Source organism: Equus asinus, chromosome 8 (assembly GCF_041296235.1).
Source record: "Equus asinus isolate D_3611 breed Donkey chromosome 8, EquAss-T2T_v2, whole genome shotgun sequence".
NCBI classification, from domain to species: domain Eukaryota; kingdom Metazoa; phylum Chordata; class Mammalia; order Perissodactyla; family Equidae; genus Equus; species Equus asinus.
The window spans coordinates 75,722,555-75,747,490 of NC_091797.1; the positions used below are offsets into that span (position 1 = coordinate 75,722,555).

Sequence of the window (24,936 nt, forward strand, 5' to 3'; positions counted from 1 at the left end):
TTCTGTATGAATCTACTTAAATGAGGTACCTAAAGTAGTCAAATTCATAGAGACAGAAAGGAGAATGGTGGGTGCCAGGGGCTGGGGGAGGAGATAGGGTTAGTGTTTAATGGGGACAGAGTCTCAGTTTCACAGATGAAAAGAGCTCTAGAGATAGATAGTGGTGATAGTTGCACGACAACGTGAATGTACTTAATTCCCCTGAACTGTACACTTAAAAAGGGTTAAGATGGTAAATTTTATGTTATGTGTTTTACACCATAATTTTAAAACTAAAAAAAGAAGAGAGAAAAGTACACAGTAAATTAGATGAGGATCAAGACCATGAAGAAAATGAGAAAGAGACAGGAGAGTGCTGGGTTTGAGGTAAGATTTAAATAAGGCGGCCTTAGTGAGCAGGTTCCAGACAGAGGCTGCAGGTGGAGTGGCACTGGGCAGAGGGGAGCAGGTGCAGAGGCCCCAGGGCAGGCAGGGAGGGCCTGCAGGCCTCCACCCTAAGTGGGGTGAGACCAGGCCACTTCGGGGCATAGTTTGAAGGGGACCCCCCTGGCTGTTCTGTTAAGGAAGGAGGGGCACTTGGGAAGCTAAGAGAAGGTTTATGGGGTGGGGGGACAGGCTGGGGCTCCCCGTCCTCTGTAGCAGGTCCCAGCCCTAGGTGACCAGTGCCTGATCTTGGGCTCAGAGCACAACAGGAGTTAGGGTTCTTTGTGGTTGTGTTTAAAGTTTTCCTATTTTACTGGAGTCCACCGCTGCCCCTCTCCAGATGTCGCTTCTCCCTCTCCCGCTTGGGCGGGTTAGAGTAGGTGAGGACAGGGGTGTGATGGCATGGCCAGGTTTCAGTTCCTGCCTTTCAGGCTTTGAAGCCACACAGCTCCTTAGAAGTACACAGCCATCCCCTGGCCCTTGGCCTGCCCTGGTGTGGGGGTTGAGTGCTGGTGGCGCCCCTCTTACCCAAGCCTGTCCCACAGTTGCCTCTCGGGAGGCCTGTGCAGGAGCAGACCAGAAGTTGGGGGCCTGGGCTTCAGCCCCACCTCTGCTTTGCTTTGCCATGTGTTCTTCCAGCTGAGTCTGGGTTTCTGCATCTGCAAAGTGAGAATGTCAGACTAGAATCTGGTCTGGATTCTGGTCCACTCGCTGTGCCAGGGGAGCGAGCTTGTGAGAGCAGCTTTGTGCACATGGGAAGGTCTTCCTGAGCACCCAGCTCCACTGCCCAGTCTAGAACCAAGGATGCCCTGCACATCCCCACCCCCGCCGGGTCTCTGCTGCCACTCTAAGAATGGGGGAGGGTCTGTTCCAATCCTATAGCTCCCACCCAGACATTCCAGGGATGACCTCAGGAGTTGCTGAGGGAAACAGCCGGACACGGGGTTCTAGAACGGGGGTCTGAGACCAATAGAGGCAGGAGGAGAGGTCAGCCGGTTCAGAAACGCACGTCATTATGGAGTCCGCTGAGCATGCTCCCCAGCTGGTACCCGTTTTGTTCCCTGAGAGCCAGACCACCCACCCTCTGTCCTTTTAGAGGGGGACCTCGGGGGCCAGGCTGCAGACAGAAGCCTGCTTCATCTCCCAGACACTGTGGGGTAAGTAGGGAGAAGAAGGGATGAAGGAAGTGGACCGAGGAGCTAGGTGCTTGGCCTGGGCCGGGCGTCCTGCGTTCCCATCTCATCGAGTCCTCAGAGCTGCTCTTTCCAGGGCAATCACCACTAGCCCCATGCGACTGTTTAGTTTTAATTTTAAAATAAAGCGAAATGAAATTAAAAACTTTGTTTCCAAGGCACACTAGTCACATTTCAGGAGCTCAGTGGCTGCGAGGGCTGGCGGCAGCCGTATCGGACAGGGCAGACATAGAGCGTGACCATCACCACAGAAAGTTCTATCAGGCGGTGCTGGTCTTGTCTCTACAGCAACCCCAAGACGCAGAGACTACCGCCCCCACTTCACAGATGAGGAAGCTGAGACTCAGAGAGGAGAAGTGACCTGCTGGTCAGGCAGCCAGCCAGTGCCAGAGAGTTCTATAACCCAGGTCTGTGAGGTCTCAAAGTGTGGACGTGGGGTTGGTGTGCACATGTGTCCTTCTGCTCAGAGAGCTACTTCTTGGGGGACAGAAGACAAAGGCTCACATGTCAGCCACACACACACACATGCACACCCTGGGACCTCCGCTTCCAGCCCTGGGGCCAGGCAAGGCCTCCTGTTCTTGCTCCTCCAGTGGAGAGGGATGCCTTAATGAAAAGGCAAAGCAGGGATTCACAAGCAGTTTGGGGCCTCCGGGGCCTGCACCTTTGAGACCCAGTTCCTTAGGAGGGGCTCCGGGAAACTTCACTGGGCTCCGCGAAACTCATCTTAAAAGGGGGAGAACAACAGGCAAAAGGTGGAAACAATCCACTCATGCATAGATAGATGAATGCGTGTGGCATATCCATCCAGTGGAATGTGATTCAGCCATAAAAAGGAACAGAGCACTGACACCCGCTACAAAGTGGATGAATCTTGAAAACATGATACCGAGTGAGAGAAGCCAGATACAGTAGGCCACATCCTGTATGCTCCCATCTATGTGAAATGTCCAGAATCGGCAAATGCGTGGAGACAGAAAGCAGACTGGTGGTTGGAGGGGCTTGGGGGAGGGGGAGTGGGGAGTGAGTGCCTATCAGGTTTTGGGGTGATGAACATGTTCTGGAACTAGATAGAAGTGACAGTTGCACAGCATTGTAAATGTACTAAATGCTGCTGAATTGTATACTTTAAAATGGTATTTTTTATGTTATGTGTATTTTACCACACTTAAAAAAAAGCAAGAGGAAATGGTAGCGTCTAGGTGGGGCCTGTGTGGATGTTCATTATAAAGTGTCTCGATTTTGCCGTACGTTTGAACATTTTCATAGTAAAGTGTGGAGGGGAAGTGAGAGGAGGACTGAAGGGACGATGTCTCCAGGGCCGCCCCTAGGTCTTGTGCTTCAGAGCAGCAAGACCTCAGCCTCTGTCCTGGTGTGTGGGGCAAGGAGAGGTGGGACGTTGGGTGGTGCTGCTCGCTGTGCTTCTGTCCCGCTAAGGAGACACCAGTTCCTGAGGTGTCCACACCCCTTAGTCATCCCCAGGTGTTTCAGTGTCACCGTACCTGCAAGTGCAGACAGCAGGTTGTCCTCGCTTGTGCTGAGGATGCCAGTGGGCCAGTGGCAAAGTCCTGGAGCTGGGGTCAGGGACAGAAGCAGCAGCAAGCTGGCAGGAGGTGCGGGGAGACCCACAGGGAGCCATGGCTGGATGGTAGCTTGGGTGGCCTGGTGCACCCAGGAGATCGCACTCCATCCTTCTCCTCTTTCTGCGTAGGTGGCTCTGGGCATCGCAGCCCTCTCATGGGTGGGCATCCTCTTGTTCTCGAGGGTGGGAAATGTGCCTGACATTCCTGGGGAAATGTGACTCGAGGTTTGGCAACTCTAATTTCTAGAAATGAGGAGGCAGGTGGGGATCAGAAGTGCTTCCCCAAACCCCAGGCCCCTTGTGTGCCCCGGCCATCGGGTGGGGCTCTGGTCTCATTAGTCCCCCGTGGGTCTGGCCTGAGATGAGGGGCACAGCTCTTGCTGAGGGTGACAGAGCTCAGTGAGCCAGATGAGAAAGCCCTGAGGTCCTTTCCTGCCCCTCACCTCCCTTCTCCTCCCAGTGGCAGAGAGCTGCTATTGGCCCCACTGGGTCAGGCCAGTTCCCCTCCCAGCCTGGCTGCCGTGGGCCCAGAAGGCCTGGTTTAGGGGAGGCTGCACCAGGAGAAGGGTGGGGATTGGTTCTCCGCGGATGCCTTCCCTCTGGCATATGGCTCCTCCACCCGCCTCGGGCTCTGCCAGCGGCTCCCCTTTCTCCATGGCAACTTAGCTCAGTGGTCCCAGTGGAGGAGAGAGAATCAGTTCTCCCGCTTCCCTCCCTCCCTCTCTTCTCCCCACCCCTTCCTCTCAGCCTCCCTTCCTCCTTGGTCCGTGCTAGGGCTCTCAGCTCCTCCATCCGTCCTCTATCCGTCCATCCTGAGGACCTCCGTGCTTCGAGGCCAGCTCCTGTCTCCAGTCATGGGTTGCTGGCAGAGCTGCGTGCTGGGGGCGGCTCCCTGAGGCTGGCATCATGGGGAGCACGGGAGACCTCCGCAGACACGGGGGCGCTGCTGGATGCACCCAGGCCTGGCTCCGCGGTGTGTGGCTCCCTGCTCTAACACTTGGTCCCCTCTCTTCCCCCTCCTTACATTTTCTTCCTGAAAGGTAATTTCCTGCTAAAACTGTCACAGCCTTAGGACGGGTTTGTTAGCAAGGAAGGTTCTGTCCTGGTCACGTGGGCTGCTTGTTTTCTCTCAGTAGCTGGGATGGAGGGAGAGAGGGAGGGAGAGGCTTGGCCTGACTCGGAGCTCAGAGGGGACAGGGTGGCTTTGGGCGTGTGGGGTCTCATCCAGGGCTTCCGTGAGTAGCCCGGCTCCTGCCTCCTGATGCTTGGATCCACTGCTGTCTGTTGCACTTCCATTTTCCAATGTAATTGCTACACAGCATGGACAATCTGCTTTCCTGGGCCATGGTCTGACCAGGGGGACAAGGAGGAAATTTAGAGGCATCCACATGTACCCCATGTGGGGCAGGGCTCTGGAATGGGGGACACTGGGGACAGGTCTCTCTGTCTAATCCTTTCTCACCTGAAAATGGAGGTCAATAGGGGAATGTTTTGTCCCCGTAACCAAGAATTTCCAAGAAGATGGTGTAACGAGAGTCATCTGCTGACTGGTTCCAGGCAGAGCGGTCCTGGCAGCATGGCCGTCCTGGGCACTACTGCCATCTGTTTGGGACAGTCCCTCAGCAGAGTTTGGTTCAGATGGGATTTTAAGACCGCTGCCGGGTGGGTCGACATTCTCCATCGCATCTTCCCCATCTGCCGCCCTGGCGTTGAGGATGGCTTCTGAATGGCTTTCCTGGAGGCAACGGATGAGGTTAATCTGTCGGCTGCCCATCCCAGGGGTGTTCTCTGCATCTGGGCCCAGTGGCAGGCAGCCCACTCTCCCATACCTCTGCCTCCTGTGCAGCGGACAACGGAAAAATGAACCCCTCATTGTCAACCAGACATCTCCTGTGTTGATGGAAAGTGAGGCCCAGAGCGAACGGATTTAGCACCCAGTTCTTAGAAGCCACGGGTTTGCATGGTGTCTGAGAGGAAGCCCTGTGTGATCTTTAAATAGAAAGCGAACACCAAGTGGCCCCGTCTGACTCACAGGGAAGTTTGGTGCAGGTATCAGGGAAACAAGTCAATTTTGAACGTGGTGCCCATCATGAGGGCTGAGACGGCAGGGGCGTCTGGACGTTCAGGTATGTGTAGGGTCGGGCTCAGGGCGTCGGATTGGATTATCTGCTTTGTTTGAGCGTTATCTCTGACAGATCGCTTTAATAACAGAATCCTCCGTGAAGGCGGACCCAGGCAGGGCTCCCGTCTGTTTCTATGCTCCAGCCTCTTTAAACTGCATTTGCTCATCTCCCAAACCCCTGTCTCTCTAAAGCTGCCTTCAACCCTGAATTCTTGGAGCTTCCTTTTGATAATCAGATGGGTTCCTGTTGGGCAGGATGAGAAGAATGCTTTTGTGTCTCCAGATGTCTGTGCGATGTCTTGCTTTTCCTTTGCTTTGAGGCTGGAGTCTGTCACTGAGACCTTCCTGGCATCTGGACTCTGTGCAGGCTTCTTAATGACATTACCCCCGTCTGGATTCTGGTTGGTTTGCTGTAAATTCTGATGGGTTTACAAGTTGTGTGAGGGGTGGGGAGGCTGTGTGCTGGTTTGGTCTGGTTTGGTTTTGGTTTGCTGGTGAACGGAAACTCTGATGTGACACGTGAAAGGTCAGCCCTGAGAGTGGCAGCGCTGTGTTCTCATCTGAGTGCTCAGCCCCAATGGGAGGCTGGCCCAGCGCTGCTGCTGCTGGGGTGACTCTGCCCTGGGGTCTTCCGTGTGTGCCCAGGGTGAGGGTTGCTTTGGTGATGCAAGTGTGTGTTCAGTCAGCAAGCCCAGAGTCAGAAGGACAGCGGAGCAGGGCTGGTGTTGGAGGAGGGGAGGCACGGCTCCGCCAACCCGCCTGCTTTCATCCGGAGTGAATCCTGAGTGCTCGGTGCCAGCCTCCCCCTCCCTCTCACATCCTCCGGCACAAGGAGCCTGCCTCCTTTCTTAGTGTAATTTCACATAGTGGTGTCTTACTTGAAAGCATCCTAAGGAGCTGCTGCGGGTGTGAGAGCAGGTCGGAGAGGTGGGAGCCCTGGCTGCTGATGGCTCCTGCCAGTGGAACCATGGAAAGCTCATTCCAGGAAAAGTGGAATGAGCACTGCGTTGGCTGGCTTTCAGGCGGTGAGTGGTTCTCTCTTCTTTAAGTCCACGGGAGTGCTGGGATTCAGGGAAAGGCTCGGTGGGAAGCCCGGCTGTTCAGATAGCCCTCACAAAGCCCACAAAGCTCCGAGGGGAAAGTTTGACTTATTTTCCTCTGGCCTGGCTTGCAGTATGCTGGTCCACCACCCAGGCTGTGCCGGGCAGGACAGGCAGTGCTGGCTCGGCGTCAGGGATTCTAGGACTCAGGACCGAGTCTGCCTGGGAGGCCAAGCTTGTGCCCCAGCCCAGCCTCATACCCAGCTTTGAGAAAATCTGTTGGTAGTGACTCTTCATCTTCGTTACACAAATGGCTTAACAAACTGCAGGAGAAAAGAAGCTCATGAACATTGAATTCTCCCCCATCTGTCTTGTGATGTCCCCAAACACACATATACATGCACTTACACAAACATGCTCACAGGCATGCACATACCCACGTGCTTGCACACACGTGCACACTCACATCCCACATGCACACAGGCATGCAGGTGCACGCCTGTGCACTCTCACACACGCACACACAGATTCGTTTTCCTCTTCTGCCATCGGGGGTACATGGACCAATTGGCATTCTGCTCTTGATAACACGATCTCCTATAAATTTACAGTTCCCGGGATTGATAAGATCATATGGCTATCCTTTTTATGTGGTGCTTTTCTGCTCAGTGTCTCACCTGAGTGAGACTGACCATTCCTGTCTAATTCCAGAAAGAGCTGCCTCCCTCTTGTACTGTTCCTCCTTACCATGCCCCCCGGGCTCTGCTGTGTTGTCAGGTGTGGGACAGAGATTGGCACGTTCATGCCTACAGGGGAGGCCCCCGGCTACCACCTTTCCATCTTAGGCTTCTGAGCCTCTGAAGTCCAAAGGAACAGGAGTTGTCAGAGAAAGACCCCTTAGCTCAAGATGTGCTGAGCTGTGAGGCCCTGCATGTGTGTGCATGCAGGTATGTGTGTGTGCTCTCTCCACATTGTTCATATTTTGGCATCTTTAGCTTTCCTTCCTATTTCTCCCCATTTTCTGGTTCATTTCCCAGAGCACAGCTCAGCAAACTCTCCACTGGGATCTTAATACCCATCTCAGAGGTACCTTTACAAATCTCATCTAATTTAACAATTTGCAACCACCCTAGAAGTACTTGGTGTTGTCCCATTTTTACATATGAGCAAACTGAGTCTCAGAGCAGTTGACCAGCCTGCTCTGGGAGGGCAGAGCCAGAGCTCAGATTGCTGGCTCATTCATTCATTCATTCATTTACTCATTCATTCATTCATTGATCAGTTACACATGGAACCTGCTCTGCATTGAGCTCCATGCCACTGGGCTTTGGGACAAAGAGAAGACTCAGCCCTTGCCCTTCAGGGAGGAGTCAATCCATCCCAGTTGTCTGAGGAGAGAAAAGGAAAGAAGCAGAGAGCAGGCCCGGAAGGAGGAGGCAGCTGGGGCCTGAGTGGGGAGCCCCTCACTGCCCACCCAGCCCACTGCTCCTGCCTGGAGTGGGGTAGTCCATGCTGCGCTGTGGAGAATCTTGGTGCTCTGGGTCCTGATCTGCTCTTTATTCTGCTACAGGGCAGCCTGGCTCTTTCTTTTAAGAAGAGTTACAACGTCAGCAGGAAGGCAGTCTGCAGAGCGGGGGCCTGTCTGTTTTATGCAGAGCACTCAGGTGTGGGTGGTCGGTGTAGTAGGAGGGGCACTGTGCACCAGGAGACCATGCCTCAGTTTCTTCATCTGTAACCTGGAGGTAGCACCACCTCCTTCACACACCTCAGCAAGGAGGCAGGTGTGAGGGTGCTTGGCATTGCACCCCATGAATTGGGTGGTAGGATTGTTATCATGGGTCAGACATTCTGGTACTTACTCTCCGACGGTTCAGAAGAAACTGTATGCGTGTTGATTGTATAAATAGGTTCTGTGCATGTAGATATCCACAGAGAGAGGGAGAATACAAATGGTAAAGCAAATGATTTAAACAGGGATTCTGGGTAGGGTGTACCTGAGAGTTCTTCTGTTATTTCTGCAACTTTTCTGTGAGTTAGAGATTATGTGAAAAAGAAAAAAAGACTTAGGCTTGTGAGGGCTTTTCCCCAAAGGTGGACAGGATAGTAACACAATTTAAGGGCCTCGCAAGAAGCCACATGGATAAACCCTGGAGGGAAAGGGAGTCGCAGAGGTGGGATCTTTTAGGCCATTGGCCAGACACTCTCAAGGAGGACTCTCCCTCGACACGAGGGCCTCTGAGGCCAAGCTCCTTCCCAGCTCCCTCCCTGGGCTCAGTGACAGGGGACCAGGCTGGGATGCCTTCCCCAGGGCCCCTGCCTGGTAGCCTGCGACTCTTCTTCTGGAGAACAGAGCCTGCCGCCTGCACTGGGCCCAGAGAAAGTTGTTTGTATCTCATGATGGTTTCTTATTTCTTCTTAATTTTATGAGGAAGATTGGCCCTGAGCTTACATCTGTGCCAACCTTCCTCTACTTTGTATATGGGACGCTGCCACAGGATGGCTTGGTGAGCAGTGTGTAAGTCCGCATCTGGGATCTGAACCGGTGAACCCTGGGCCACCGAAGTGGAGCACGTGAACTTAACCACTATGCTACTGGGCTGGCCCCACATAATGGTTTCTTGACTGGGCGCTGGTTTTGCTTTGGTCCAACTGCAGTTGCGTGTCCTCCCGTTATCAGCCTTGAGGCCCACTGCTGTTGCGCGGGCTGCTGGAGCCCCTTTCGGTAGATGGTCACCCTCCAAACCGTGAGCAGCTGTTGAGAGGGAATGCCAGACCTAGAGTCCAGCTCTGCTCCCGGTGGACCTCCCCGAGCCTCCATTGTCTCCTTGACCAAGCCAGGCTTGGTGGGAATGAGTGAACCAGGCACCTGAACATGCTCTGTCTGATCTGTCCGACCTTGCGGGAGCTGCCTGCTCTGTGCCTCTGTTCCCTCACTTTGTTGCCATAGCGAGAACTTTCCTCAACAGGTCCCCATCGCCTCTCCGAAAGCAGGGCTGTGCTCAGAGGCTAGTGGGGAGGCAGCAGAGTGTTAGGAGCGTTCAGGGCTGTCTCTAGCTGTCTCACAGCCTTAGGTACTCCCCAGCTCGCCAGGGGAGAGCAGAGGGCAAAGCAGGTCAGAAGAGGTTGTCCTAATGCCTGCTCTGCCATTAGCCTGGTATGAGACCATGAGGAAGTCCCTGATCTCTCTGAGCCTCAGTTTCCTAGTCAGCACGACAGGGTTACTGATGGGAGCCCTCGGGAGACTGGGAAGGACAAAAGGGACGTGTGCAGAGCACTGTGTCCCACGCCCTCACTCTGCCTGTCGCCCATGCCCTTGTAAAGCACTTCACAGCTTTCTAGGCATGGGCACAGCATTATCACAGCCTGTGGCTGTGAACGGGCTTTGTCAGGGCTGCAGCAGGCTGCGCAGATAGGGGACCGGGACCAGTTAATTTTAAAACACTTGCTGCCTGATTTCATTTGCCTGCTGGGCCCCTGCTAATTCATGGCTGAAGGCCTTTCTCCAGGACTTTGGTCTCTTGAGATGGAGAGACTGGGAGGTAGGGCTCCTCTGGGGTGGCAGGAGAGCAAGACTTGGTAGCCACATGGTCCTGGGTTTGAGCCCTGTCTGTGCAGCCTGTAGAAATCACTTAATCCCCTGAGCCTGCGTTTCCTTCCGCACAGAACAAGGGCCAACCTCCCGCTGCAGGGCTTTGGGTGAGAATGCAGGACTGCCTCCTTGCCTGGCCCGTAGAAGAAGCAAGATGAAGGAGGTGATGTTTTATAGGGCTCTCCTCCAGTGTAGGACTTTAAAAAAAGGATTGGTTTCAAACGGCCACTCTCTACCAAAGGTCACCCTAGGATGGGACCAGGCCGGCTGCTGCTTTTCATGCTCCCAAATGTTTGGTGAGCCCATGCCATGTCTTGGCCAGCAGGACCTTCTGTCAGGAGGTGTGGTCACTAAACTGCCTGTGACCTGGAATATGAAAACCTGTGCTCCGCCATCCACCTGAGGACATGTGACACAGCAGCTGTGCTGATGGAGAAACGAAGGCACAGGGGTGTGTCTCACTGCTGGAGCTGGGTGTGGCCACAGTGCCAAGGAGGGGCCTCTCCTGGACCCTAACAGAGAGGAAGGGCCAGAATTTATGCCTGAATCACCACCCAGCAGCTTTGGCCTGGAGGAGAGGAGCTGGCACGATTGTTGCCTAGAGCCCTCTGCCCTCCCCACGGGAGAGTTGAGCCCGCTCATGCCTGTCGCTCCCGGGCAGCAGTCGACGTGCTAGACTTCCAGGTCAGGCCTGGCAGATGGGGAAACCGATGCAGAGACCCAGAGGAACTTTCCTGTTTCACCCAGAGCCACACTGGGCGGGGCTGGCGGGGCTGGCTCATGGAGGCAGCACAGAGTCCAGCTTCCTCTGCTCTACTATGCCCCCCATTTGCAGCTGTGGAGGGGCCTTGCTAGTGATGCGGTGATGTCCCTTCCGTACAGCGCTGGCATGAATCACAGCGTTCTTGGGGCTGGCTCTTGCCCCATAAATGATCTGGGTTGGGCCGATGCAGGAAGGGGCATGTCAATGCTGGGCCCTTAGGGGTGTCCCCCCACCTCAACTAGCCTGGGCTGAAGAACTGGTTGGTCCCTGTGAGGTAATTTAGAAGGGAGGGTTCTGAGTGGAAGCTTGTGTATAGCTTGAGGAAGAGGCATTGTCCAGCACTCCTTGGAGAAGAGCATTCCATCCTATGGGCAGCTCTGCTCCTCTCTGCCTACTTGGCAATCTGCATGAACTTGCATATAGCAGCCAGCTTCTGCCTTGGCCTCAACAAGTGTCACATTCCTCTGAGCTGCCCAGCCTGGGCACTCTAGGAGACCGGGGTGGGGAGGGACACCAGTGAGTGCCTTACCCCCACACACACCCCCACCCCCGGGTACACAGAGCCATTGCCAGTCCCTAACTCAACCCCCTCCACTATAGCTGGGAAATTGAGGCCCACGGAGGGCCAGGGACCGACCTACTCTAGCTCCCAGGGCCTTGGTAGCACTACATAACATGACCTGCTATCTGCACGCCTGATAGCTGTCAGGGCCTGGGCCCATCCCCATGAGGGTGGGGACTAGGGCAGGATTTATGCCCCTGAGAGCAGTGAGCTGTGCCGGGGAGGAGGCGGGCAGAGCCTCTGGAATCCACCTGCCTCCTGGACCCTCTTCTGTTGCCCCAATCTACCAGCAGAGTCTCTGGCTGCATCTCATGCCCTGGACTCAGCTCATTTCCAGTCAATTAGTGCAAACTTGATGGTTGTGTTAACAGCAGTGTGCAGAGCTCATGCTTGGATGCAGCTTTGCAGTTTCCAAAGCACGTTGCATCGGGTTTATCGGTTGATTCTCACTGTGGCCTTGTGAAATGGTCAAGGCAGGCGACCAAGACCTTTTCTATGCAGGGGCAGAGAAGCCGAGTGAACTGCCCAAGGTCAGACAGCTGCTCTGGGACAGAGTTTGGACTTCAAATCAATTAGCTAATAAATATTTGCCAGGCACCTGCCTTTATTTTGCAACTGCTCTGGCCAGGCCCTGGGGAAGCAGCTGTGAACCAGATGCAGGGCCTGAGCTGAAAGGCACACATGCAGTGACATTACATTCTAAGAAAGGCCAGGAGAGAAGTCAGTGCCAGGTGCCCAGGGAGCTGACCAGGCCCTCAGGGAAGCCTTACCTGGGAACTCAGGGGGCTCAGTCACCTGATTCCAGGACCAGAGGGGCACTGCTCCCCCTCAGCACCGCCCCCCCCCCCCCCCCCGCCCCAGCCAGGCCCAGGAGACATAGATTCTAGTCCCAGCTCTGCTATGTGACCTGACAAGCCCTGTCCTGTCTGCTCTCTCCACCTGCACGAGGAGGTTGAACCAGGCCACTTGTTCTCATCTCTGGTGGGCCCCCCAGTCTCCTTGGGGAATATGTTTAAAATACAGGGTCCTGGGCCTCTCACACAGAGGTTCTGACTCAGTAGCTCTGGGAGGGAGTGCCAGGAATCTGCATGTTGAACAGGCTCACTGGATGCTTCTAAAGCAGCTCATCCCCGTCCCTCAGTTTGAGAAATGCTGGACCAGCCACCTGGGAGCCCTTTGAACTCCTGATGTCATCAGCCATATGGTGGTCCTAAGCCTGTCCCTTGGTATGGCAGTGCCTGTGGAGCTGGGATGGTGGAGTGCCAGGGGTTTGCAGATGCTGACCTCTCTGAGCTCCCAGACCTTGTAGGAACCCAGGGAAACCCTAATCTTAGTCCTGAAGCTTCCAGAAGCCTTGGCCAGCTCCCCACCCCCTGTGAGAGGTCTTCCAAAAATGGAGACAGGTAGGGGATGCTGAGGCAAAGGTATCTCATCACAGAAACCTGCAGTCCCTGGTTAGGACTTCACCCAAGGAGTGCTTCAGGCCACTTGCTTAGGGCTGGTGTGCCCAAGGACTCTGGCCGGGCTGGGCTGGCCTGACTAGGCATGGGTGCCCAGGAGAGGCTGTCCAGGGCTGGTGTGGGGAACAGGGAGAGTGGGGAGGCTGGGCAGCTCCATGTTTGGGAACCACTTCCCCTCTAGCGTCTTCAGAGTGGACAAAAAATGGCTTCTCACTGGCTCCTCAAGTGCCCTGAGCTAATTGGACTGCAGCCCTGGTGACAGCCTTGCTCAGTCCTGCCAGGGCACCAGTGTCACCCTCCCAGCCAGGACGCCATTGGCTCTTCTGCTGAAGGCGCCCAGAGCAGGGGGACACTGGCTAATGTCCATGTGGTCAGCTCAGGCTATGGCCTGCTTTCTAGTGCTGCAAACCCAGTGCACTAGTTTCCTGGGGCTCCCGGAACAAGTGACCACAAACTGGGTGACTTAGAGCAAGAGCACCTTATTGTCTGACAGTTCTGGGGGACAGAAATCTGAAATCAAGGTCTCTCCAGGTCCTTGCTCCCCATGAAGACTCTAGGGGTGAATCCTTCCTTGCCTCTTACAGCTCCTGGTGGCGCCAGGAGTCCCTTGGCTCATGGCTGCATCACTCTGATTTCTCCCTCCGTCTCCACATGGCTGTCCCTCTGTGTGTGTCTCTCTGTGTCCTCTCTTCTTCTTGTAAGGATTCCTGTCACTGGATTTTGGGCCCATCCTAAATTCAAGATGATTTCATCTTGAGATCCTTAACTAATTACCTCTGCGAGACCCTGTTTCCAAATAAGTCACGTTCTGAGGTTCCAGGTGGACGTGAATTTTGGGGACACCATTCCACCCACTACCCCCAGCAGGCAGAATGTTGCAGGTAAAGGGCAGGTCTGCTGCAATGGCTGGGGGAGCAGTTGGCTGGCGGCTGGTCCCAGGAAATGGATCTGGGGCTTTGAGTAGCCTGAGGCTCTTGTCAGCGAGGGCAGCTTTGCCTCTATTAGTAGAATCAGAGAGCCTAGAGCAAGGAGGTGGTGGTTGAGGGGGCAGCTACCCTGGAGAGGGTGTGCCATTTGGACACCTAAATTAAGGTGCCCTGGACAAGAAAAGCTGAACGTGGCTCTGAAGAGCCAACCAAGACCCTAGGTTGAGTCCCAGGGAGGCAAAATGCTCCCTGGGACTTTGCCCCTTAAGAACTTTGCAGCAGTGCCTTATAGGTGGTGAGCATCCCATCCTGGGAGGAAGTCTAGTGGCCCTCACAGGGTAGGGATTGCAGAGAGCATTCCCATCCCCCAGAACTCTAAGTCTATGCTTGTCTCAGTTAAGGACAGCCCCATCCAAGAGCCGTGCGTGAGCTCAGGGGCTCCCCCAAGGGCAGCCAAGGAGATGTGGCAGAGCCAGCCCCAGACCCCTAGCCTCTCCCTCTAGATGGCCCCTGGGTTTGCAAGCCAAGGGAGAGTGGTCCCAGTGCCCCAGGCTGCCAACTCCTCTGCAAAACCTGACCCCCTCCCTCTCCCACCCCCACCCCATCTGCTTCCACAGCTGGGTCTCCCCGACTTCGCTCCGTCTTATAGCTCAGCATCCTGTCTGCCTCACCCAGGAACCTTGTCCAGGGGCCAGCTGAGCACTCCACACAAGTTCTGCCCTGCCTCTCCCTGAGCGCCTAGCCCTCACTGGACACTTCACCCCGGGGCACGTTGTGGAGTTCTCATCTCGATGCTTGGCACCTGCAAGAGCCTTCATTTCTGTGTGTCCAGGGCCCATCCCAGACGAGACACACTGAACACATCTCAGCAGCGAGGGTGACGTTGAACTCCACACAATTACACGCACACCAGGCTGGAGGATATCGGAGGGCACACGGCCCAGCCCCACCATGACCTGCTGCAGACCTTGGGCAAGTCCCTGCCCCTCAAAGGGCCCTGTGTCCCCATCAGCTAAGGAAAGACAGGCCCTACTGCTCTGTGAAAACCTTCCTGTGTCTGACTTCTAGAAGCCCCTGATGTCCAGGGGTGGTGGAGGGTGACTCTGACACAGTGCCCGAGGTCTATGCACTCCCCATTGCCAGGACCAGAAGCCCCGTGGCTGCTGGCACCTCGGCCATCTGTCTCTGTCCCTTCCCATGCCCATAACTGTCCCTTAGACCCTCCTGCTTGGAGAGAACTAATAGGCTCCTCCTGGTGATGGAGTCCCCTCTGGTTCCCAGGCCCACCCAGGATGCCTGTTGGCTGGAGCTGCCTACTTCACGCCCAGGAGCTTTAAATTTTTTTTTATTGAGGTGAAATTCACATAACATAAAATTAACCATTTTAAAGTAAACAGTTCAGTGGCGTTTATGACATTCACAACATTGTGCAATCATCACCTCTGTCTAGTTCCAAAACCTTTTCATTACCCCAAAAGGGGACCACACGCCCAGCTCTGGGGCTTTTTTCTTTTCTGTCTTTTTTTAATTGTGGTAAAATACACATAACAGAATTTATCATTTTAACCATTCCTAAGTGTACAGTTCAATAAAATTAAGTCCATACACATTGTTGTTCAACCATCACCATGATCCATCTCCAGAACTCTTTTCTTTCCCCAAACTGAGACTCTGTCCCCATTAAACACTAACGCCCTGTCCCGCTTGCCCCCAGCCCCTGGAACCCACCATTCTACTTTGTGTCTCTATCAGTGTGACTCCTCTGGGTGCCTTGTATAAGTGGAATCATACAGTATGTGATCTTTTGTAGCTGGCTTCCTTCACTTAGCGTGATATCTTTAAGGTTCATCCACATTGTAGCCTTTGTCAGAATTTCCTTCCTTTTTAAGGCTGAATAATATTCCATTGTATGGACAGACCATATTTGTTTATCAGTTCCTCCATCAGTGGACACTTGGGCTGCTTCCATCTTTTGGCTATTGTGAATCCAACCCTGGGACTTTCGCAGAGTCTGGTGAAAAAAGTACAGGGTCAGGAGTCAGCTGGGCTCCTCAGATTCCCAGTACATGCTCTGGCCCCCCTTAATCTGTAATTAGCTCCAGGCCCCAGTGGGAAGATGATCATTCCAGAACGCCCTACCTCACACGTACCCTCCTCTCCGAGCCACGCTGCCTTAGCTGCTCATGGGCCCCCATTTTCTCCTCCAGGAAGACAAGGACACACCATGCTGAGAAGCTCAGCCCTCACTGGAGCCTACTGGCCCCCTGTGAGGTCTGACTTGTGAATGACCTTGGGCATGTGGCTTCCCTTCTCTGAGCCTCTCGTCTGTCAGAAAGGCATAATGATCTGAGACGAGCCACTCCTGTGGTGGTCTGTGTCAGCTTCTCACCTGGTGCCTGGCTCCTCGGAAATGCCCCTAGATGGCTATTCTCCTGCCAGCCCTGTTCCCTGGTCCGTTCCGTCCACAGGTGTTTGCTGAGTACCTGCTCTTAGAGGGCACCAGGCACCTGCAGGACAGGGCTGTAGGGGGCTGCTGGCAGAGGTGGCTTCGTGCAGCGTCTGCGGGATGACTGGACGCATCAGGCAAAGGGAGAGAGTTTGCTTTGGGAAGGGGAGCAGGGGTCACCCTTCCTGTACGTGCCCGGTGCCTCAGTGTTGGCTCATTTAATCCCACCCATCCCTGTGAGGTGGACGGTCGGGTGCAAGGAGGTCTGGAGCGGTTAACTGACTTGCTTGAAGACCAGGCTTGAACCTGAACTGAGGTCCGTCTGGTTCCACAGCTAGTCTTTCCCGCTGCATCCTGCCGCCTCCAACTAGTTTTGCTTGTTTGTTTCCGGCCGCCTTGTTTTGCAGGGTGGGGGGATTGTGCTTGCTCCCGCCGCCCCGACTTCCCCGTTCCTGCTGTTCAGTCCGGGGCTGTTCAGCGCCTCCCCGCTTCCCACCCTGTTGACACGGGCTGTTGCTGGGCTGGTTTTGTTTTTGACCCAGTCAGCCTGGCAGGGAAGTGGCGGGCTGTGTGCAGAGCTTCCCAAAATAGCCCCAGGCTCCCTGCCAAAGATAGAAGAGCCAGACTGTGTGCGATGGGCTTGGACCAGTTGAAGATGACTCAGTTCCCTGCGCCCCAGCCACCCCCTCTTTTTGCCCTCCCCTCAAGCTCTCCTGCCCTGCCCACCCCCCACCCCTCCAGCCCAGGCCACTGGATGCCACTTCACACACCTGTGCCCCCTCAGGTGGCCTTACTCCTGGGAATGCTGAGAGGCTGCACAGGCCGCCAGCCTCGGGGCGTGGCTGCAAGGGGTTTGGTGGAGCCCCAGGCTCAGAATCGGGGGTACTTTTTCCCTCCCCCTGACTGACTTGCCCAGTGGCCTTGACCAAGTCCCTGTTGCTCTCTTGGCTTCAGTTTTCCAATTGGAAGCGGGGAGAATGAGTCTGTCTACCTGTCTTGTGTTATTGTGGGGCAGAGGTCTCAACAGGCGGCGGGAAGGTTGCTAATAATCCTATCAGTGAGTTATTTCTCCTGATCCTGACTGTTCTAGGTGTGAGGATACAGTTCACAGAGAGGCCCTGCATCGGCAGCGCTGTCCCCGCGTCGTCGTCATCGTTGTTCTAACAGTGCAGCCGCTGCCATTTCTCAGGCATTGTGTGCTGGGCACTTCACGTTCATTGTCTTTATTTATCCCCCCGACTACCCTATGGAGTGTATGTGGGTTGGACCTACTTTCGTAAGTGTGAACTGAGGCTCAGAGAGTCTGAGCAACTTGCCAAGACCAAGTGAAGGGTGGAGCCACCGTGGGAACCCTGTTCTAGCTTCAAAGCTGCGTGCCTTCTTTGAAGTCCTACCCCTCCTCCAGGGTCAGCCTGTCCCTGCTCGAGGCTTATCCCTCCGGACCCCTATCCTAGTCTCTGGTGGGCTGCCTGTGGTAGCCAAAGCAGCCAGGAGGTTCTGTCTACGTTTACATGGGACCCTGGTGTAGGACACACCGACGAAGTGCTTACCTCAACAGAGAGCCTGGGGGGCGGGAAGGGCACTTCTGGAGCTGAAGGGGCCGCCTCTTTATACCGTACACTGAGGCAACTTCGCAGAACAGTCAGTAAGCTTCTCAAGCACCAGGCCCCAGGGCGCCTTCACGCTCCTCACAAAACCCCGTGAGGCCCAATTATTCAGACTTCGCAGGTGAAGAGATACAGCTCAGTGAGGAGGTCAGGCCACCTGTCCAAGGCTGCCCGCTGCTAAGTGGCAGTGCCAGGACTAGATCCCAGTCTGCCCGGCGCTCTTCCTGCCCCTCAGGGTCCAGGGATCAGGAAGTCCTTGGCCGCCAAGCTCCAGCGCAGTCCTCATTCTTGCCCCCTCCTCCCCTCATCCAGACAGGGCCTCGAGACACGCAGGGCTCCTCAGGGTGGGCAGGCGTTGGCTTGGGCAGGGTATCTGTGGCCAGTGGGGACTGCCCAGGGCTAGGTTCCATCCGCAGAGCTGGGCTTCCGACGTTGTTTGCCTCTGTGCCTGCGGCTGGTGCAATTAATATATTTATACGAATTGCTGTGTGCGTGTGTGTATGTGTGTGAGTGTGTTTGCTTTGTGATTGATCTCCTTGCGCTGTGTCGGTCAGGTCAGAGCCTGGCGAGTCTTTGGGGCAGGACGCACGTGACCCTCATCTGGACTGCATCGGCTGTGGGATGAACAGGACTGACGCATGTTTGTGTCCCTGGTATGTGGTGAAAAGCATTGAAGTGCAGAGCCACAGTTCCTTATCTTCAATTCCCAAATCCGGCAAGCTCTGAAAACCAAACGCTTTTTCATAACTCGTTTGGCAGCAAAATCCTGCCTGAACTGAGGTGAGGCTATTTATAGTCCGAGTAAGGCTATTTATAGCTTTATGCATTTTGCATTCACGTATTTCCTGCAGAAATGTCAACTTATTTGATTACTGGATGCTGCTGAAATACGCAGCATTACCATCTAAAGTCCAGGGAGTTCTGAATTCTTAAATACATCTGGCCCAAGGGTAAGACCTCTACTTTTGTACCAGCTACAAATAGCCTCTGCCCCCAGCCCCCTACAGTGTCCCTCCCCTGGGATTCCTGGAGCTACAGGGGATGATGCCATCTGTGGGGTCTCCAGGACCTCACCCAACCCCACAGCCAACGCCGCTGATAGTACCTAGAGGTTAGATATTTTTAATATCACCATGGGTGATAGAACACATCCTTATCACTAGGCATGGTGTGGGGTGCTCTCCACACTTATGTCTGATCCCTCATTGGATGTATTACCACCCCCCTTTGCAGATGAGTAAACTGAGGCTCAGAGTTTTAAGTACCATACCTAAGGACAGGTGAGAAGGGCAGGTGCTGGGCTCCAACTTGTCTTCCATCTTGCCGCCTGTCTAGGAGGGAATGTGAGGCCCCAGCAATGTGCCTCCCTGGATTTACAGCCAAAGCATGTTGAAATTGGGAGGGAGCAAGCCTGTGGGGACCCAGGTGCACATGGAGGGGAGCAGACAGATGCGAGCCAGGCCCCTCCCTCAGCAGGGAGGAGAGGAGGCAGCAGGAGCCCTCTGCAGCCACAGGCCCTCCCTTGGGACCCCTCGCCCACCTCCCGCCACCACAGCTCCTGCTTCTCAGATGTCCCTTTTGTACGAGCACCTGTGCCACTCCCCTGCCTTGTCTTTTCCCAGCGGCTGGTGGCCAATAGTGGTCGTAGCGGCTTGGCCCTTGGATCTTTTCTACAGTACCCTCCGAAGCCACAGGCACACTGCATGGCTTTGCCCAAAGCCCATCTGTCTGCTGTTCTTGGGGACCACCTCCCCCACTACCTTCAGGAGCTCCCTTGTGTCCAGGTGCTTCGGCAGGCTCTAAAATCCTCGAGCGTCCATGCTCCCCAGTGTGCAAGCTCTTTTCCATCATCTCCCATCATCCTGTGACAGCCCAAGGACCCCGCACCTCCTGCCATGGCAGTCCTGCCTCGGAGCATTTGCTCAGCTTCTTGCCCACTGGGAACCCTCCTGCCCCCGACATGAGCCACACCTGCCCTGCCATGCCATAGTGCAGAGAGAGAGCGTGCTCTTGGCCATCAGAGGGATCCTGTGATGGCCGCAGTTTCCTCATCTGCAGAGTGGGCTCGGGGACGGCTGCCCTGACAGAGCTGTCAGTGAACTGGCTTTAGGGCAGGTGCCTGATGTAGTACGTACCTTGGCACGATCCCCCTAGCTGGACTTTCTTCTTGCCTACCCTTACAGGGTCAGAAAGTTTCTCAGAGCTGCCATAGGCTTAAAGAAGTTAACTGTGGCCCATGGTGGAGAGCTTGGAGTTGAGAGGCTGGGCTCTGGGCTCCAGTTCCAGCACTGCCCTGGCTCCCTAGATGGAGGGGAGGGAGAGGTAGATGCATGGATGGATGCATGCGTGCATCTGTGCATGCACAATTGATGGATACATGGGTGTATGTGTGGATAGATGGATGGATGAATGGATGCATTGATGGATAGATGAACAGATCAACTCTCTGGGCCTTAATTTCCCATCTATGTAGTGGTGGGGTTAGGTGACAAGTTCCCCTTCAGTTTCTGAGTTCTGTGATCCCATCTGTGTCAACCTAACACCCTTAAGGACCCCTGCCCCACCCTAGGCACCAGAGTACCACACCTGTGTCCAGGGGCTCTGGAACCTTCTCTTGGCTCCACTTTCCACCCCCCATTGGGCATTCCCTCTGCTGGCCTTGCAACCCTAGCCTTGCCCCTCTGCCCATGGGTGCGCTGTCCTGAGTCTGTGTCCACTCATCCCTTCCCACGGGAGGCTCAGTTGTTTCTTTTGACTTTTTTTGATAGAACCATTTGTCTGTGGTAGAGCGATTGTATGTCCCTTCAGGATGAACCACTGAGTGAGCAGCGGGTGGGAGCATTGTTATGTGGAAGGGAATGGCGCCCCCTGGAGTTGGGCAGCCCTGCAGTGGTATCGGGCCCTGGGGATCCAGAGGAGATGACGCATGGCCCCTGGTCCTTGGAGAACTCACAGTTTTGTGAAGGAAATAAGATCCCAAAGCAGTGCAGGTGTGAAGAAGCATTCTCCGCAGTAACAGACCCCCTTCGTGCACTGGGAGCTCAGCGGAGGGAAGGCAGGTATGGCTGAAGAGGCTATGGGCCAGGCACAGGGCTGTGGGCAACTTTAACCACAAGGCAGGTCTTGGCGGGGCTCAGCTCAGTAGGCAGGGTGTCCCTGGGGAGGTGGGGACCCAGATGATGGCACGAAGTACAAGCAGCCAGCACGGCTGGGGATCTCCACGCATGAGGTTGTCCCGTCACCAGCTCATGCATGACCTTGAGTGCCAGGATAAGGAGCCTAGGTGTTCTTTGTTGAATAAAGGTGAATTCTTGAAGGTTTTTAAGCAGAAGAGTGACCCAGTCAATTCCCCTTTCTTACAGTATGTTGGGGGTTGACTTGGAAAACTCACCCATGATTGGTGCTCTGAGCCTTCGAGGCCTAATTGTTGATGTGAGGAGCTGGGATGCTGGCTCACCAAGAAAGGGGCAGCTGCCAGGACTTGTTGGATAAAGAAAGGAAACTGACACCTGGAGTTTTGCCTGACCTTTTTTTCCCTGGAAAAAAATCTCTTTTTGGAATTGAAATTCACATAATATAAAACTCACCATGTTAAGGTGAACAATTCAGGTTCGTCTCACATCAGTGGAATCACACGTACATCAGGTGCTTGGGGCCTTTCGGCCTGACTTCGGTTCTGCCTTGCCCGCTCTGCCCTAAGCTCACCCCGTACCTGCTGCTTTGGGGCCCTCAGGCCAGCCCTGTGTCCAGCCTGCTGTAGCTCCCAGTCTCCCACTGGTCCAAGAGAGAAGTTCAGATAGATTCTATGAAGGATGAGCCAGTCAGCATCAAGCTGGACCTGTGGGAGGGGCATTACTTGCATGTGTGGCTGTGAGACTGGGACAGTGCCCCCGACACAGGGGAGCACAGACCCAGCCCAGGAGTCACAGTGCCACAGGTCACGTCTGGGGCCTAGGCAGGTTCCTTCTTGGCCTTCACTGGGCCCACTGCTCCATCTTGTAGACCCTTTACCAGGACTCAGGCCAAGTGGCCAGTGCCACCATGTATGGGGATAGGGGCTGACCCAGTGGGAGGTGGTCCCTCGAGTCGCCCCCCTCCAGAGTGTGCTCTGGAAGACCCCTGGAAATGGCCCAAAGCCTCTGAGTGCTTTCTCTCTGACTGGTGGGAACCCAGGAAACCCAAGGGCTCTTTGTGCCCTGCCGTGTGCCTCAGGTGGTCTTCTCCCCTCCCCAATTTGCCCACCCCCAGCGCCCCTGCAGCTGAGGATTCCTGAATGTTTGTGGAGGTCTGCAGAGCACCTCGCGGTGTGCTCCCCACTGAAGACACAGAGATGAACCAGACACAGGCACTGCCCTTGAGCCTCACAGTTTAGGGACAGATAGTGGGAAGGGTGAGAATGTGGTAAGAGCCGGAGGCGAGGTGCTTTCAGGGGCCCCTGGCACCCAGCTTCGCCTGGAGTGGTCTGGGAGGGCTCAAGCAGCAAGTGCTGGTTAAGCTGTCTTAAAGGACACTTTGGAAGTTTGCCAGGTAGACCAGGTGGGGAAGGGCTTTTTCCAACAGAAGGAACAGCAAGTGTGAATCTCAGCAAACACTCAGGCAGCAGTGAGGGAGCCCCTGCCGCGCGCCAACACTGGGGACTGTGTAGACGTGAGCGCTGCCCTTGAGGCTTCAAAGCTGGGGCCCGGGGTGCACAGCTGCCTGCAGCCTGGCTTCAGCCAGCAGTGAGAAGGGTGGGTAGAGCGGGAGAATCTAAATGGCCTCAGTGGGAGGACCCAAGGGGTCGTGGAGCTGAGCATGAGGGCCTTGAGTGACGTCTGGGAGCGGGCCTCTGATCCTGGAGGGAGCTGCCCAACGCAGTCAGATGCACTCTGACAGCTTCTAGAAGGAGGATTTGGGGGGGGACCCAAACTAGAAGCATGGGAGTCAATTAGGAAGCTGTTTTGCCCCCCACAGGGAGAGCTGACAGGGCCTGGATGGAGGCCAGGTGGAATAGGGACAACAGGTGGGGCAAATTAGAGAGAGATTTCCACTTCTGCCTAGGGGATGTGGGAACCACAAGGAGGGACTTGGGATGGTGCTTCGGGACCTGGCAGCCATCAGACTTTGGGTGAACTGCGTGATCTCTCCCAGCCTGAGTTTACTCTTCTGCAAAATGCACAGAAGGGAGGAACGAGGAGCGTTGGTTCATCCCTATGTTGAAGAGTGAAGCTCAGGGAGTGAGGTGTGGTTTGTTTTTGCTGGGCTCAGGGCCCTGCTGCTGTCGAAGGTCACACTTGAACCTCTGGATTCCTTGGGTCTGTGCAGCCAAGGGGTCCTAGTCCCCCTCCCTGCCTCCAGGGGCAGCCGCACCTGATCGCCTCCTTGGCTGACCCTGACTGCACCTCCTCCTCCATGGTTAATAATTCAGGACCAGCCAGATGGCACTGCTTTCTCCCCCTCCTGCTCTTCCCTAGCCTCCTGGGGTTTGTTCTGCAGCTTGGGGTAGGCATGGGGAGTGGGGAGCCCGAGAGGCTCGCTGCAATTAGCCAGGCGTCCAGGTGTCTGAGCTTTCACCCCAGCGCCCTTGGCCTCCGTGGGCCCTGGGGAGCCCCAGCTTCAGAGTCTGTAGGCCCATTGCCTGTGGTAGTGGAGAGAATCCTCAGAAACCGCTGCTCCTGTCTTCTGCCCATCCCTGATTTCACAGGGGGTCTATCTAGGGCACTTCGTAAATATTTATAAGATGAAGAGACCGATGGTGCCATTTGCACTCTTAGGAACATTCCTTCCTTTGCTCTTCCCAACGTTCCTGTTAGGAAGAGAGTCACACGCACACACACATTCACATCTCCCGCATTCAGGATCTGAAGCTTCGCAGTGCCCTGACTTGCCCAAAGTTGAGCAGTGACTTGAGTCCACACCTGCTTGGTCCCCGTTCAAGGCCAAGGGCTGGACCTCAGTGAACCGTGAACTCCTGGGACTGCGAAGCCCTGTAGGGAAAACTTTAAAGCATGTTACACTCTCTAGTTGTTGGCCTCATTCTTAATGTAATTCTGTGGGGCAGCCAAATGCCGTGACCCCCTACTTTTGCTGAATGTGGAGAGAGCACATGCTGAGGCTCAGGTTGTGGGCAGTTACCCCAGCTCCTGGCCCAGTGCCGGGAGGACAGGGACAGTGTCCAGTGTCATACAGGGCTGGGAGAGAACAAAAGACTATAAGCCTTTCTCCATTAACTTAGGAAGACTTGTTGGAAGAGGAGGGCAGGGCAGTTCTATTCTTTCATGCTTCAGGCCCTGATCCTGGGCCTCCTGGCTTTGGTAAGAGCTGCTGACAGAGAAACCTACCCAGGCCCGTGAAGGTGCCCTCCAGGGTGAGCAGCCCAGGTGCACTGTCCCCATGTCTGTCTGCTCATGTGAAGCCTTCACGGTGAGAAGCTGGCACAGAACACTCTGGGGCAGCTCTAAATAGGAGTGTGTTTCCCAGGCAACGTGAATGTGTGCTATCAGCCTACACTCCTCCGCTTGGGTGCCTAGCGCTGCCTAAGAGCTCTGGCAAAGTTCACGCGATAGTTCTCCTTCCCAGACAAGTAAACTGTGGCCCAGGTTATGTTTCCAGTGACCTTCCACCACTTCCCTGACCTCAGGGCCAGGGTCTGGGACCCAGGGACTCTCAGGGCTAACTCAAGGAAGCTTGAACTGCCTTGGGACCGGGCAGTGTTCCAGTAGCCAGGTGGACCTGGGAGGAGAGGTGGAGAGAGGTTGACAGCACAGAGAATAACCCCAGAGGGAGGCAGGGCCCCTTGACAATGGCTGGTGGGGGTGTGAACACATAACAAAAAGGTGCCACTCTCTTAACTACCTTCTCTCCATTTCTTTTAATCTTGCTTTCACACAGCTTCCACTAACATCTTACAAGCATGTGTCTGTCTGTCTGTCTTAAAATCATCATATTAGTGTATTGGAAACACTTTTGTAGATGAGGCTCATGGGGAGCCCCTGGCATGGGTTCCCCCTGCCCTGGACGTCTCGTATGTTTCTGCAGGGGAGGGGAGCAAGTGGGTGGCCTAGGAGTCTGGCAAGGAGGATCCCCATCTAGGATCTGTTGTAAGGATGGGCCTGGTTTTGAAGTTGATCAGAGGATCCCGTGGCCCAAGCTGCCCTCAGAGTGGTCCAGAAACATGTGTCTACTGATGTGTGATTAATTTACAAATAGGCGTGCAGAGCGGGACAGTGTGTACATGGGAGCCT

The 24,936-nt window shown here is 55.0% G+C and overlaps 1 protein-coding gene across 19 annotated transcripts in view; it reads left to right on the top strand.

The window, feature by feature from the left end:
• The window catches only part of PITPNM2 (phosphatidylinositol transfer protein membrane associated 2), a 145,085-nt gene that overhangs the window by 59,208 nt on the left and 60,941 nt on the right, over positions 1 to 24,936 (top strand). For 2 of the 19 annotated variants that reach the window (XM_070515924.1, XM_070515927.1), the window contains exon 1: positions 5,627 to 5,721. The exons of 12 other annotated variants lie outside the window; for them this stretch is intronic. The gene's annotated coding sequence lies outside the window, so the exon portion shown is untranslated. Of the gene's footprint in view, positions 1 to 4,124; positions 4,239 to 5,211; positions 5,325 to 5,626; positions 5,722 to 5,844; positions 6,346 to 24,936 lie in introns of those variants that run through there. 5 more of the 19 variants (XM_044775978.2, XM_070515922.1, XM_070515926.1 and 2 more) reach the window with 5 other exon arrangements.